The sequence below is a fragment of the Phyllobates terribilis genome, unplaced genomic scaffold (genome assembly GCF_046119375.1).
Source record: "Phyllobates terribilis strain yellow unplaced genomic scaffold, ASM4611937v1 Scaffold_3__8_contigs__length_932513732, whole genome shotgun sequence".
Lineage (NCBI taxonomy): Eukaryota > Metazoa > Chordata > Amphibia > Anura > Dendrobatidae > Phyllobates > Phyllobates terribilis.
In genome coordinates, this window is record NW_027362763.1 from 833,969,376 (window position 1) to 833,983,233 (window position 13,858).

Sequence of the window (13,858 nt, forward strand, 5' to 3'; positions counted from 1 at the left end):
CCACTTCTGTACAGGTAGTGACTGCCCAAGCCATGCTGCGTCCACCAGGTGAGGGGCTCGGTCAACCCCCAGGCAATTCAGGAGTATGGCACAGAACTCCCTTCTATCCTTCCTCTGGCCGTGCCCCACCAGTGACCAAACTTCTGTCCGGCTGCCTCGGGCCTTCTCTGATAGAACTTGGCGCCAGCTTCCCTGGCCCTATGTGGTGCCTTCCTAGTAGGTTTAGCGAGGGGTCACACCAATAAATGATCACGACCTCCGATTCTTGGCTGAGGATTATTTGCCTCCACCAACTTGGGATCCGGTACCCTTTTCTTGCCTGACCCATCACCCGTAATCTCCTGGGTCCTTAGGGTCCCTTCTACCTTCATGTTCCTGGGCCTTTCTATTCTGTTCCTTTCTCTTTCTGTTCTGTTCCTTTTCCTTCTCTGTTCCGTTCCTTTTCCTTCTCTCCCTTTTGCCCTGCCTGTGTCCCTAGGCCTGGCTCCGGAGCAGAACTCCAGCGGAGCCTCTGCTCCCCTTCTCCTCCACTCTCACTTTCTCCTCACAGACTGAATACTGTTCTAAGATGGTGCCCACCTTTTATACCTCCTCCTCTGTGTCTGAGCTCAGGTGACCTGCATCCAATGAGCTCCTTCCTATGCCCAGAAACCAGCCCCTATCTGCTCCCACATCACTAGGGTTCCCCCCCTCCCCACTCCAGCCAGGGACATAGTCAGTCGTGCCTGCATACTAATGGGAGCACCGTAGAGCTGTCCCCCGGAAATGAGTAGTGTAAATGTGTGCAGCTAACTGAGCCCTGGTCCATACTCCATCCTTACCCGGGAGTGGAATACTACACCTCTGGTTGAGGTGCAATACCCCTGTAGCGGCCGAACCCTCGGGGCGCTACACATGTAACAATCCATAACTTGTAAGATTACGTGGTATATGGCTATGTTAATAAAGTATTGTGCCATCTGACAAGTTAAGGGTTACTATTTTTTTTATTTATGTTGTGGGCATTAAAGGGGTTGTCCAAGTTTTTGATGAGTCTTCAGGCATTCTATGTGACAGTAGACTTCTGATTTCTCTCAGCGTGCACTGCACACTGTCAGGATTTTCTGGTGCAAGCGGTGAGAGTGGGAGGTCACAAAACCATATGTATGTGATTTGCATACATGTGGTCACGTGCCGACTAGACATGCATGGCATCGCTCAATGAAAATTTATTTATTTATTTTACTTACTTACTTACTATAGCGCCATTAATACCACAGCACTTTATGAATTGAGCGAGGTCAGACGCTTCAGCCATAGCCGTTTAATCCTTAAATTTGCTTTTAATAGTGTCAATTGCATCTAGATGCTTAACAGAGAATGGTGGCTCCCTCTTTAACTTTTTGGTACGCTGAGATCATGATTGTTTAGTCCTGATAGTTGTCATGGCAATACATGGCCAAGTTCAAAAGTTAGCAACATTTTAGTAGTAAAAAAAACATTTTTCATTCATGTCATTCCACTTTACGTTAATTCCTGAAAACCACCTGAAAGGTTAATAAATTAACTGAAAATAGTTTTGAATATGTTGAGAGTTGTTTTTAAAATTGTATCACTTTTGGGGTTTTTCCAATATATAGTTCCTCCAAAGTCACTTCAAAACTGAATAGGTCCCTAAAAAATACATTTTGTAAATTTCTTTGAAAAAATGAAAAATTTGCTTCTAAATTTATAAACCTTGTAACATTCTAATAAAATAAAAGGATATTTTACAAATGGTGCTGATGTAAAGCAGACATAAGGTAAATGTTATTTTATTTTTTTGTGTAGTGACTATCTGGATTAAAGAGATAATCATTAAAATTTTTAAAATTGCAAATTTGTTTACATTTTTGTCAAATGTCTCATATTTTTTTTTAAATGAACACAACACATATCGACCTAAATATAATGAGGCATGAAAAACACTCTCAAAATCATTGGGATATGTTGAAACATTCAAGAGTTATTGCCACATAAAATGACATGTGTCGTCAGATTTGAACAATTTGGCTTGGTCATTAAGGGGTTAAAGGTGGGGTGCACCACACCACAAGTTTTACTCCAGTCAAGGACTAGAGGATTTGTGGAATAACATACATGACAGCTCATCATGAATTAGGAGATCTGGCATTGCCATGCCATGTCACGCCCTCATCCTGGCCCAGCTCCACCAATTTTAGCTGAGTTTCCAAAACTGGTGTTTTGGAATTTTGATGAATTGGAACTTTTGATGTGTGATTTTTAGATAGTTATTTTTTATTTTAAAAAGCATGAAAAGTCTGTCTGTGTGTTATTAAATGGACTGTTAGTTATCACTGGCTAACAATCTTTTTTTCCCTTGCCAGATAAGTTGAGGTGACATGCACATTAATATTTCAGTTTTGGAGTTCTTTCATCCTTTCTCTATATTTTTATAGCACTGAAATTTGTGGATTGAATTGATTCGCTGCAAAAAAATTTTGAAGAAAAAATTGTCAAACCTGATACATTTGAGTTTCATAAGGTTCAATCATCTCTAAATGGTTAACATTTATTGAATGATTATGATGTGCCAAAAAAGTAGCCCACTGGAGTGGGAATCAAACTAAGGCTAAGTATAATGTCCCCCTCTCTGACCCTTTATACTGTATAATGTCTCCTTCTCTGTCCCTAAGTAGTATAATGTCCCCTTCTCTGTCCCCCATATAGCATAATGTTGTCCTACTATTTCTGGAAAACACCCATAAAGGCAAAATTGTCACTACACCCCTTGAGAACATGTAAAATCTAGGGCTAACCAACATTTTAGTGGTAAAAAGAATTTTTTTTTCTTCACCATACGAAGGTATAGTGTTCTGTGAAACACTTATGGTGTCAATATGTTCAGTATATCTTTAGATGAATTCATTGAGCAGTATAGTTTGTAAAATGAGGTCAAATATGGTAGGGTTCTGCTGGTTCTGACACCTCAGGGGCTCTGATAGTGTAACATGGTTCACACATACCATTCCAGCAAAATCTGCACTCCAGAATGACACTTTTTCCTTTCTGAGTTTTGAAGTGTGCCCAAATAGTAGTGTATGACCACATATGGAGTATTGTCGCATTTCGAAGAAATTGTGTAACCAATAATTTGGTCAAATTTCTCCTATTACCCATTGTGAAAATTAAAAATTTAGGATCAAAGCAACATTTTAGTAGAAAAAATAAAATTTTTCATTTTTGTGGCTCAGTGTTATAAAATTCTGTCAAAATGGTCACTATACCACTAGATGAATTCTTCTATCAATTTTCAAAATTTGGTCATTGGTGTTTTTTTTTTGCTGTTTTTGTTCGAGAGCTCTGTAACTCTGAGATGGCAATATATTCCAAACAAATTAGGGCTTCAGTGTACCCAGGAGGAATTGCAGAACAAATTGTAGAGTCCTATTTCTCTTATTTACCTTTGTTAAAACGAACAATTTGTAGCAAAAGCAACATTTCAGTAAAAAAAAAATGAAAATGTAATTTTTTATTTTTTTATTTTCACTATACCTTTCATTTTTTTGAAAAACGTGAGTGATGCAATTTTTTAAACGACATAGTTTAGGGTTTTTCTGATATATAAGCCCTTCAAAAATCACCTTAAATTTGAAGTAGTGCCTAAAAAAAACAGGTTTTGTATATTTCATTGAAAAAAAAATAGAAAAATTGCTGCTAGACTTTTAACCCCTTTCCCCCCGAGGGTGGTTTGCACGTTAATGACCGGGCCAATTTTTACAAATCTGACCACTGTGACTTTATGAGGTAATACGTCTGGAACACTTCAGCGGATCCCGCTGAGTCTGAGATATTTTTTCGTGACATATTGTACTTCATGATAGTGGTAACATTTCTTTGATATCACTTGCGTTTATTTGTGAAAAAATCGGAAATTTGCCAAAAATTTTGAAAATTTTGCAATTTTCAAAATTTTAATTTTTATGTCCTTAAATCAGAGAGGTATATCTCACAAAATAGTTAATAAATAACATTTCCCACATGTCTACTTTACATCAGCACAATTTTGGAACCAAATTTTTTTTTTATTAGGGAGCTAGGGTTAAAAGTTGACCAGCGATTTCTCATTTTTACAACAAAATTTACAAAACCATTTTTTTAGGGACCACATCACATTTGAAGTGACTTTGAGGGGCCTTTATGGCAGAAAATGCCCAAAAGTGACACCATTCTAAAAACTGCACCCCTCAAGGTGTTCAAAACCACATTCAAGATGTTTACTAACCCTTCAGGTGCTTCACAGAAATTTTTGGAATGGAGAAGAAAAAAATGAACATTTAACTTTTTTCAAATTTTTCCCACAAAAATGTTTTTCAGCCCCCAGTTTTGCATTTTCATAAGGGTAATAGGAGAAATTGCACCATGCAACTTGTTGTACAATCTCTCCTGAGTAAGCCGATACCCCATATGTTGGGAAAAACCACTGCTTGGGCGCAGGGTTTGGAATGGAAGGAGTGCCATTTGACTGTTTGAATGTAAAATTCTCTTGAATAATTAGCGGACGTCATGTTGCGTTTGGGGAGCCCCTGATGTGCCTAAACAGTGGAAACCCCCCACAAGTGACACCATTTTGGAAACTAGTTCCCTCAGGGAACTTATCTAGATGTGTGGTGAGCACCTTGAACCCCAAGGTGCTTCACAGAAGTTTATAATATGGAGCCATGAAAATTAAATTTTCATATTTTTCCCACAAAAATGTTTTTCAGCCCCCAGTTTTGCATTTTCATAAGGGTAAGAGGAGAAATTTCACCATTCAGCTTTTTGTGCAATCTCTCCTGAGTAAGCCGATACCCCATATGTGGGGAAAATACACTGTTTGGACGCACGTCAGGTTTCAGAAGGGAATGAGCACTGTGTGACTCTTTGAACGTAAAATTGGCTGGAATCAAGGACGGACGCCATGTCGCATTTCGGGAGCCCCTGAGTGGCCTAACTAGTGGAAACTCCCCACAATTGACTCCATTTTGGAAACTAGACGCCTCAAGGATTTTATCAAGGGGTATTGTGTACATTTTGAAACCAGAGGTATGACAGAATTTGATAACATTAGGTCATCATATTGAATAAGTTGTCATTAGTCTTGCGTGCAAGTGCTCGCTACTTGAGTTTGCATTGGGTACTCAGGTATGCACCATGTATCACAAGTGCTCGAGTGATATGCTCGAGTCCCTGCCCCGCATGTTTCACGGTTGTTAGACACCCCAAAAAAAACATGCGGGGATCCATTGTGCATGGCAGGCGATATGTGTACCAAATATACCAAATATGTGTACTTTTTTTTTTTTCATAATAAATATTATGGGTACAATATATTTTTATTTTTTGGGGATTATTTTATTCATTTCTTTTTTTTTATATTTTTACAATTTTTTTAAATATTTTTTTTCACTGTCCTACACTTCTTTTACTTTTACACTATGTCTCACTATGGGACTTTCACTTTTTGCAGCCTAATCGGCTGCATAGCATAGAGAGCAGCAGTCAGGGGAGACATTACTTTGGTCATGCAGTGCGCATGACCATAGTAATTTCCTGCCTCCTAGTGACCCGGATGTTGTCATGACGACATCGGGTCGTCATGACTACATCCGGAAGCCGCCGCAGATATCGCTGGAGGCCGGGAGAGGAGGTGAGTATCTCGCTTACCTCCCCCCTTGCACCCGCAATGCTGCGATAGACTTCGATCACAGTATTGCGGGGGTTAATGTGCTGGGAGCGGTGCGGGACCGCTCCCTGCACATAGCACCGGATGTCAGCTGTGATAATCAGCTGACACCCGGCGGCAATCGCCCCGCACCGCTTGTGCGCGGGTGCGATCGCTGAATGCGTAATAGTACGTAGCTGGTCTATAAGTCCCAGGGTGCAGCTACGTACTATTACTGACCTGGTCGGAAAGGGGTTAACCCTTTTAATATTCAAACAAAAAAAGCAATATAAAAAATGATGCTGATGTAAAGTAGACATATGGTAAATGTTATTTACTACATTATTTTGTGTGATATCACTATCCTTTTCATGGGCATGAAAGTTCAAAGTACAAAAAGTGTGAATTGTTCTAAATATTCATCATATTTTACATATTTTCATTAAAAAAATTAAATTATATAGCCCTAAATTTACCATGAACATAAAGTATGATTTCTCACGAAAAAAAATTCTGAGAGTCACTGGGATTAGAAGTGTTTCATAGTTATTACTACATACCGTAAATTGACATGTGCCACATATGAAAATGTTGTTTTTTTCAGGAAGATGAAAACAGGCTTCTGTTGGGAGGGGTTCAACTCTCAATAACTGCAAAATCGATTCATATTGATTCTCTAAACTTTGGTATAAAGGTTGATTCACAAACTGAAGTTGGTGTACAAATAACTATACATATTTGATCAGTAAGGCATAGCACATCATACATTTTGTTATATAACATGACATAAATAGTTAACTACCATTTGTATAAAACAATTATGACGTCTCTACTACTAAACAAGTAAATTGTTTGACTATTGTAGACTGGAAAGTAGATTTCGTTTAGCTGAATCCTGAGAATTATTGATCTTGCCAGTTCTTGCTTGCTTGGCTCTTGTACTCAGCATGTGGCTATAATTATTAGGATTTGATATGGAGCCAGTGAATTCTGAATCAATCCCACAAGGCATCGCTGAAGTGGTGGAGTTAAACAAGATAAAAAGCCTCGTAACCCAGGAACGGTGGGCCTCACTGAAAATATCATTGTCATTGAGCAGTGGGTAGATACATCTCAGGAACCTTTCATAATTAGGATACAAAAGATCTCATGACAAAACTTACAATGCAAAAAGTTTAGAGTATTCTATTGAGTATTTTAGCTTGTAATTAGTGTTGAGCGATACCTTCCGGATTGGATCGGACCGATACCCAAAAAATATCGGATATCGCCGATTCCGATACCGGAAACCAATGCAAGTCAATTGGACACAAATATCGGAATGAAAATAAACCCTTTCTTTCCTTGTAGGTTAATTCTACATGAAGGAAAACAACTAAGAATAATGTAGAATGTATTGGGGAAGGTGGGGGGGACAATAAAGGCATAGAGGTTTAGTCCAATCAAATGGAATAGCAGGAATTAATATTTTTTTTAAGACGTTCTGAGTTACGAAAATATTGACTATGTTAAGTTTTTTATATTTTGTCAGATATTTATGTTTCACTACTTCCATGCTCTTTACCTTCTTTTTTACTTCTCCCACACTTTCCCCTTCATCATCCTCAGCATCAGCATCTTTTTCATCAACTTCTTCTTCACCTTCTTCATCTTCTTCTTCTTCACCTTCTTCGTATTATTCTTTTTTTTTACATTCTTCATATTCTTCTTATTCAACTATTATTCTTCTTCATATTCTACTTCTTCATCTTCTTCATATTCTTCTTCTTCATCATATTCTTATTTGTGACAGGCATTCCTGTAGTTGTTATCTATAAAAGTTTGAAGATTACACCTTTCGTTCTGCCTGTCACAAAAGATTTACAACAGGATTTGTCTGCGTTCAGTTTGGCCTGCAGCAGCAGGTCTTTTCCAGGGGCACCACGAGGAGGAACGGACTCACCCCCATACACTGCTTAGTCTTCTTCTGCTTATAATTTAGATAATATATTTTGCTCTGATTTTTAGTCTTATGCTTAATGTTCTTCCGCTTTTTGTTCTGCAGGTTCTTGTTCTTCTGCTTCTTGTTTTTCTGTCTCTTGTTCTTCTGTATCTTGGTGGTTTTCTTCTTGTTCTTTGTCCTCTTGGTCATCTTCTTCAGGGTCATCTTCTTGGTCTTCTTCGGGGTGGTCTTCAGGGTCGTCTTCTTCAGGGTCGTCGTCTTCGGGGTCCTCATCTTCTTCGGGGTGGTCTTCAGGGTCCTCGTCTTCAGGGTCGTCATTTTCGGGGTCCTCGTCTTCTTCAGGGTGGTCTTCAGGGTCCTCGTCTTCAGGGTCATCGTCTTCGGGGTCCTCGTCTTCTTCGGGGTGATCTTCTGGGTCCTTGTCTTCAGGGTCGTCGTCAGGGAGATCCAGAGTGATTACCAAGAACAATTTCAAAAAGCTTGAACTTGGGAATGTAGCAGAAGGTACAAGAAGGATGAGGAACTGCCGAGAACCAGCTGACGGTACTGGAACCCGGATGGGAAGCAGAAGGTACAAGAGCCAATGGAACTACCGAGGACCAGCTGACGGTACTGGAACTCGGTTACTAAGCAGGAGGTACCTGTGCCAGAAAGCACTACCAAGGACCAGCAGATGTTGGTGGAACTTGGATACCGAGAAGGAGGCACCTAAGCCAAAGGCACTGCCGAGAGCCAGCTGACGGTACTGGAACTCGGATGGGTAGCAGAAGGTACCCATGAAAAAAAAAGTTGCAAGGCCGCGAGCCGGCCGCAGTTACCGAAACCCACAGTCCTACAGGGGGTGCTTGTCCTATTGGCACTATGGATCCAGCCTTCATTGCCAGATCCTGCAGCCCACATAGGAGTCACCTAAACTGCAGGCACCATCGAGTCGGCTAACCCGACCACAACACGACAGGACAACGTATTGGAGGCAAAGTGACGTTGACACTACCCAGAAACAGCTGGCATGCTGGAACCACGCTGGGCAGGAGGGAGTACCCGTGCCAAAGACACTGCCGGGAAACAGCTGACGGTACTGGAACCCGGATGGGTAGCAGAAGGTACAAGAGCAAATGGAACTACCGAGAACCAGCTGACGGTACTGGAACCCGGATGGGTAGCAGAAGGAACAAGAGCCAATGGAACTACCGAGGACCAGCTGATGGTACTGGAACTCAGTTACTAAGCAGGAGGTACCTGTGCCAGAAAGCACTACCAAGGACCAGCAGACGTTGGTGGAACTTGGATACCAAGAAGGAGGCACCTAAGCCAAAGGCACTGCCGAGGATCAGCTGACGTTACTGAACCCCAATAACACTGGACCAAGTGTTAACTGTGCAGACAGCACTTCTGAGCAGCAACTGGCAGTGTTGGAGCGCAGGGTAAATACTGAAAAAAGAGTGGAGCCAGAGGTGTAATTGGAGCAAGTTTTAAATCTGTAGCACAGTGGATGTGGACAGAGCAGGAGAATTTGCCGGACACACAGCTGGGGATCAGCTGACGTTACTGAACCCCAATAACACTGGACCAAGTGTTAACTGTGCAGACAGCACTTCTGAGCGGCAACTGACAGTGTTGGAGCTCAGGGTAAATACTGAAAACAGAGGAGCCAGAGGTGTAATTGGAGCAAGTTTTAAATCTGTAGTACAGTGGATGTGGACAGAGCAGGAGAATTTGCCGGACACACAGCTGGGGATCAGCTGACGTTACTGAACCCCAATAACACTGGACCAAGTGTTAACTGTGCAGACAGCACTTCTGAGCAGCAACTGGCGGTGTTGGATCTCAGGGTAAATACTAAAAAAAGAGTGGAGCCAGAGGTGTAATTGGAGCAAGTTTTAAATCTGTAGTACAGTGGATGTGGACAGAGCAGGGGAAATTGCCGTACACACAGCAGGGGAACAGCTGACGTTACTGAACCCCAATAACACGGGAGCAAGCGTTGAATGTGCAGACGGCACTTCTAAGCAGCAACTAGCGGTGTTGGAGCCAAGGGTAAATACTGAAAACAGATGAGCCAGAGGTCTAATTGGAGCAACTTTAAAATCAGTAGTAGTGAGAATGTGGACAGAGCAGGAGAATTTGCCGGACACACAGCAGGGGATCAGCTGATGTTACTGAACCCCAATAACACGGCAGCAAGTGTTGACTGTGCAGACGGCACTTCTGAGAAGCAACTAGCGGTGTTGGAGCCCAGGGTAAATACTGAAAACAGAGGAGCCAGAGGTCTAATTAGAGCAACTTTAAAATCTGTAGTAGTGAGAATGTGGACAGAGCAGGAGAAACATGAACACAACAAGAGACCTGGATACTGTTGCCAATCAATTATTTATTCTGGAAGAGGACTGGCAAATTCATGCAAGATCCAGGCCTTGTTCATTTTCAGAAAAGTAAGCCGGTCAACGTTATCGGAGGATAGGGGCATGCGACGGTCTGTTAGTACACTGCCTGCGGCACTAAAGACGCTTTCCGATAATACACTAGCAGCAGGACAAGCCAGCACCTCCAATGCATACTGGCTAAGCTCTGGCCATGTATCCAGCTTAGAGACCCAAAACTTGAAGAGGAAAGAGCCATCTGATAGTACACTGAGAGGGAAAGACATGTAGTCTGTCACCATCTGACGGAAACGTTGCCTCCTGCTGACTGGAGCCATCTGTGATGGTGTAGACATTTGTGGCGGTGGGGACACAAAACTTTGCCACATTTGGGCCATACTGGTCTTGCCTTGTGCTGAGGCGCTGCTTCTGCTCCCTCTTTGTGCAGAGCTTCCTTCACTGCCTCGACGCACTGAGCTGCTTTGTAAAGCACTAGCAGCACTGCTCTCGGTTGGAATGGAGAACATGATGGAATGCACCAGTGCGTCTTGGTACTCCCGCATTTTACGCTCCAGGTTCAACGGTGTTATGAGGCTTTGTAAGTTGTCCCGGTAGCGAGGATCTAGTAGGGTGGACACCCAATAATCAGTCATGTTGAGAATGTAGGCGATGCGGCGGTCGTTTCTCAGGCACTGCAGCATGAAATCAACCATGTGCTGCAGACTGCCAACTGGCCAAGAAACGCTGTCCCCTGCTTGAGGCGTGATCTCTGCCTGCTCTGCATCACCCCACCCTCGCTCTAGAAACTGACTACTAGAGCATTGTGTACCTCCCTCCTCTGGACAGATGTCTTCCTCCTCCATTGACTCCTCCGCATCCTCCTCACAAAGTGTCCCCTGCCTAGGCCTTTGTGAGGAACCACGTTGCGCAGACTGTACAGAAGCAGATGGCATTTGTGACTCCTCATCCTCCACCTCTTCCAAAACCTCCTCCTTTAGTGCTTGCAGTGTTTTTTCAAGCAGGCAGATAAGGGGGATAGTCATGCTGACTAGTGCATCATCTGCACTCGCCATCCGCGTGGAATAATCGAAGGAGCGCAAAAACGTGGCAAATGTCCTTCATAGAGGCCCACTCAGTGGTGGTGAAGTGTGAACGGCGCGCACTGCGACTTGTTTGCGCCTGCTGCAGCTGGTACTCCATTACTGCTGCCTGCTGCTCACACAACCTCTCCAACATATGTAGCGTTGAATTCTACCTGGTGGGTAGGTGACATATGATGCGATGTTCCGGAAGATGTAATCGGCGCTGCAGAGCTGCAATGCGCGATCTTGCGTTGCTGGAACGCCGCAAGTGAGCGCACTCTATGCGGACCTTGTGCAGCAGTGCATCAAGATCCGGATAGTCCTTAAAAAAACTCTGCTCGACCAAGTTGAGCACATGTGCCAGACATGGGATGTTAGTGAGGTTGCCTAGGCCCAGAGCTGCCACCAGATTTCGGCCATTGCCACACTACCATGCCTGGCTTGAGATTTGCTGGCCCAAACCACACGTCGCTCTGCTGCTTGATGGCATTCCAGAGCTCCTGCGCTGTGTGGCTTCGATTCCCCAAAGAAATTAATTTTAATACGGCCTGTTGACGTTTGGCCACGGCTGTGCTCATATCGGTCGTAACAGGTAACCCGTTCACGGGTCTATGTGGAGGTAGACCGTGACGGCTCCTGCAGCGCTGATTCAGAGGAACTGGAGTATGAGGAGTAGTCAATGTGTACAGACTGGATTCCTGCAATCCTTGGAGTTGGCAGAACACGTACAGCGCCACTCTCAAGATCTGTACCCGGACAACATTTACCCAATGAGCAGTGAGGGAAAGGTATCGTCCCTGTCCATGCTTACTGGTCCACGCATCGGTGGTCAGGTGGACCTTGCTACTGACGGCGTTTTGTAGCGCATGTTTAATTTTTACCTCCACATGCTGTTGCAGGGCAGGGACGGCTTGCCTGCTGAAATAAAAGCGGCTGGGCACGTTGTATTGTGGGACTGCCAATGCCATAAAGTTACAGAAGGTGTCAGTCTCCACCAGCCTGAATGATAGCATTTCAAGGGCCAGTAGTTTTGCAATGCCAGCATTCAGAGCCTGTGCTCGGGGGTGGTTTGCCGAGTATGGGCGCCTTTTCTCCCATGCCTGTGCTAACGATGGCTGTAGACTGGCCTGGGAGTGTGAGGATGACAGGGAACGTGGTGCTGTGGGTGGAATTACACTGTGTCTCTGTACAACAGTGCCAGAGGTTCTTAGATTGGCGATCCTGTGAGGAAGCCGAACCAGCTGTGTGTGAGCTGGAGGAAGAGGCTACAACATGAGCTGAAGAGGTGGTAGGTGGCGCTGTAGTTTGGCCCAGGTCTTCAGTGTGTTTTTGTAACTCCACCACTTGCTTGGTCTGCACATGTTTCCACATATTTGTGGTATTGAGGTTGCTGACACTTTTCCCTCTTTTCACCTTCTGATTACACAGCTTGCATTTGACAAAGCAAATGTCATCTGCAACTGTGTCAATAAAGTACCAGGCACTGCAAGTCTTGGGAGCGCCTGCTTTGGATTTTGGAAGAGCTATGCTCCTAATAGGTGCCGAAGTGGAGGCTACAGGCAACCAAGTCTGCCCCCTCCCTCTCCCTCCTTTTTGGGCCGTTCGGGGAATCTCTTCCTCAGAGCTGCTCCCACCACATTCCTGTCCCTCACACCATGATGGGTCAAGGACCTCATCATCTACACCACCCTCTTCAAACAACTGCTTCTCCTGGGTAGTCTCGACAGCACAGTACGCACCAGAAAGTGGCACCTGAGTCTCATCATCAGATGCGTACTGAGGTGTGCTGCTGACCATAGGCACTGGCCCACCCGCCTCTTCAGATTCAGAGAGACAAAACGGTTGCGCATCACTGCATACTACCTCTTCTTCAAATTCTCGAATTCTGCTTGGCTGGTCCCCTCTTTCCAAGCCAAGAGATTCAGAGAATAGAAGTAGAGATGGCTCCTGTCCAGGGCTCTATGACTGCCTGGGCAATTTGGCAGTTGGTGAAGAGACAGATGGGTGCTCTTCAGTGCTCAGGACCTGAGAGGATCTGGAACTAATTGAAGTCAATGCGTTAGCTGCCATCCATCCGACAACGGCTTCAATTTGGTCCTCCCACAGCAGTGGGGTTCGGCTAGCTCCTACAAAGCTGCGCATAAAGGTCTGCTCCCTGGTAAAACTGGGGGATGCTGAGTCACTGGTGCCCGCAACAGGCACAGAATCCCCACGTCCTCTCCCTGCAGGCACAGAATCCTCACGTCCTCTCCCTGCAGAAACTTCACGCCCACGCCCACGACAACAGACATTACTCCCTGCCTTCTTCATCTTGGTAGACTGATAAAGATAGGCAGAAAAGTACTAAGGGCTTAGTGTGCTTATTCCTGAACAGCTGCTAACAGGTATAAGAAACACTAATTTTATAAAGTGTGGACTAGACTTTAATATGAGCTAATGTGGCCTACACATCTGTAAAGTGGAGTGTTTGGTGAACTTTATTTTTTTTTTTTTTCACAAAAAGACACTGGATGTGCCCAAAGATGTAATACTGATAGTATCACAAACTTTTTGTAGCTATTACAATGCAGGAAGGTAACCTACAATGCAATAAATGAGGCTACAAAAAACAGGCTAATACTAATCTGGCTGGGGCGGCAGGGCACAAGGCTGCAGAAAGGCTCCTCTAGCTACTCCTAAATAGTGTGTTTGGAACCAATGTAGCTGGATACGGATGGAACCACCACACTAATAGGAGAAATCAGGAAAAATGATCAATTAGCAAAAAAGGACAATGTATGAGGCAGTGACG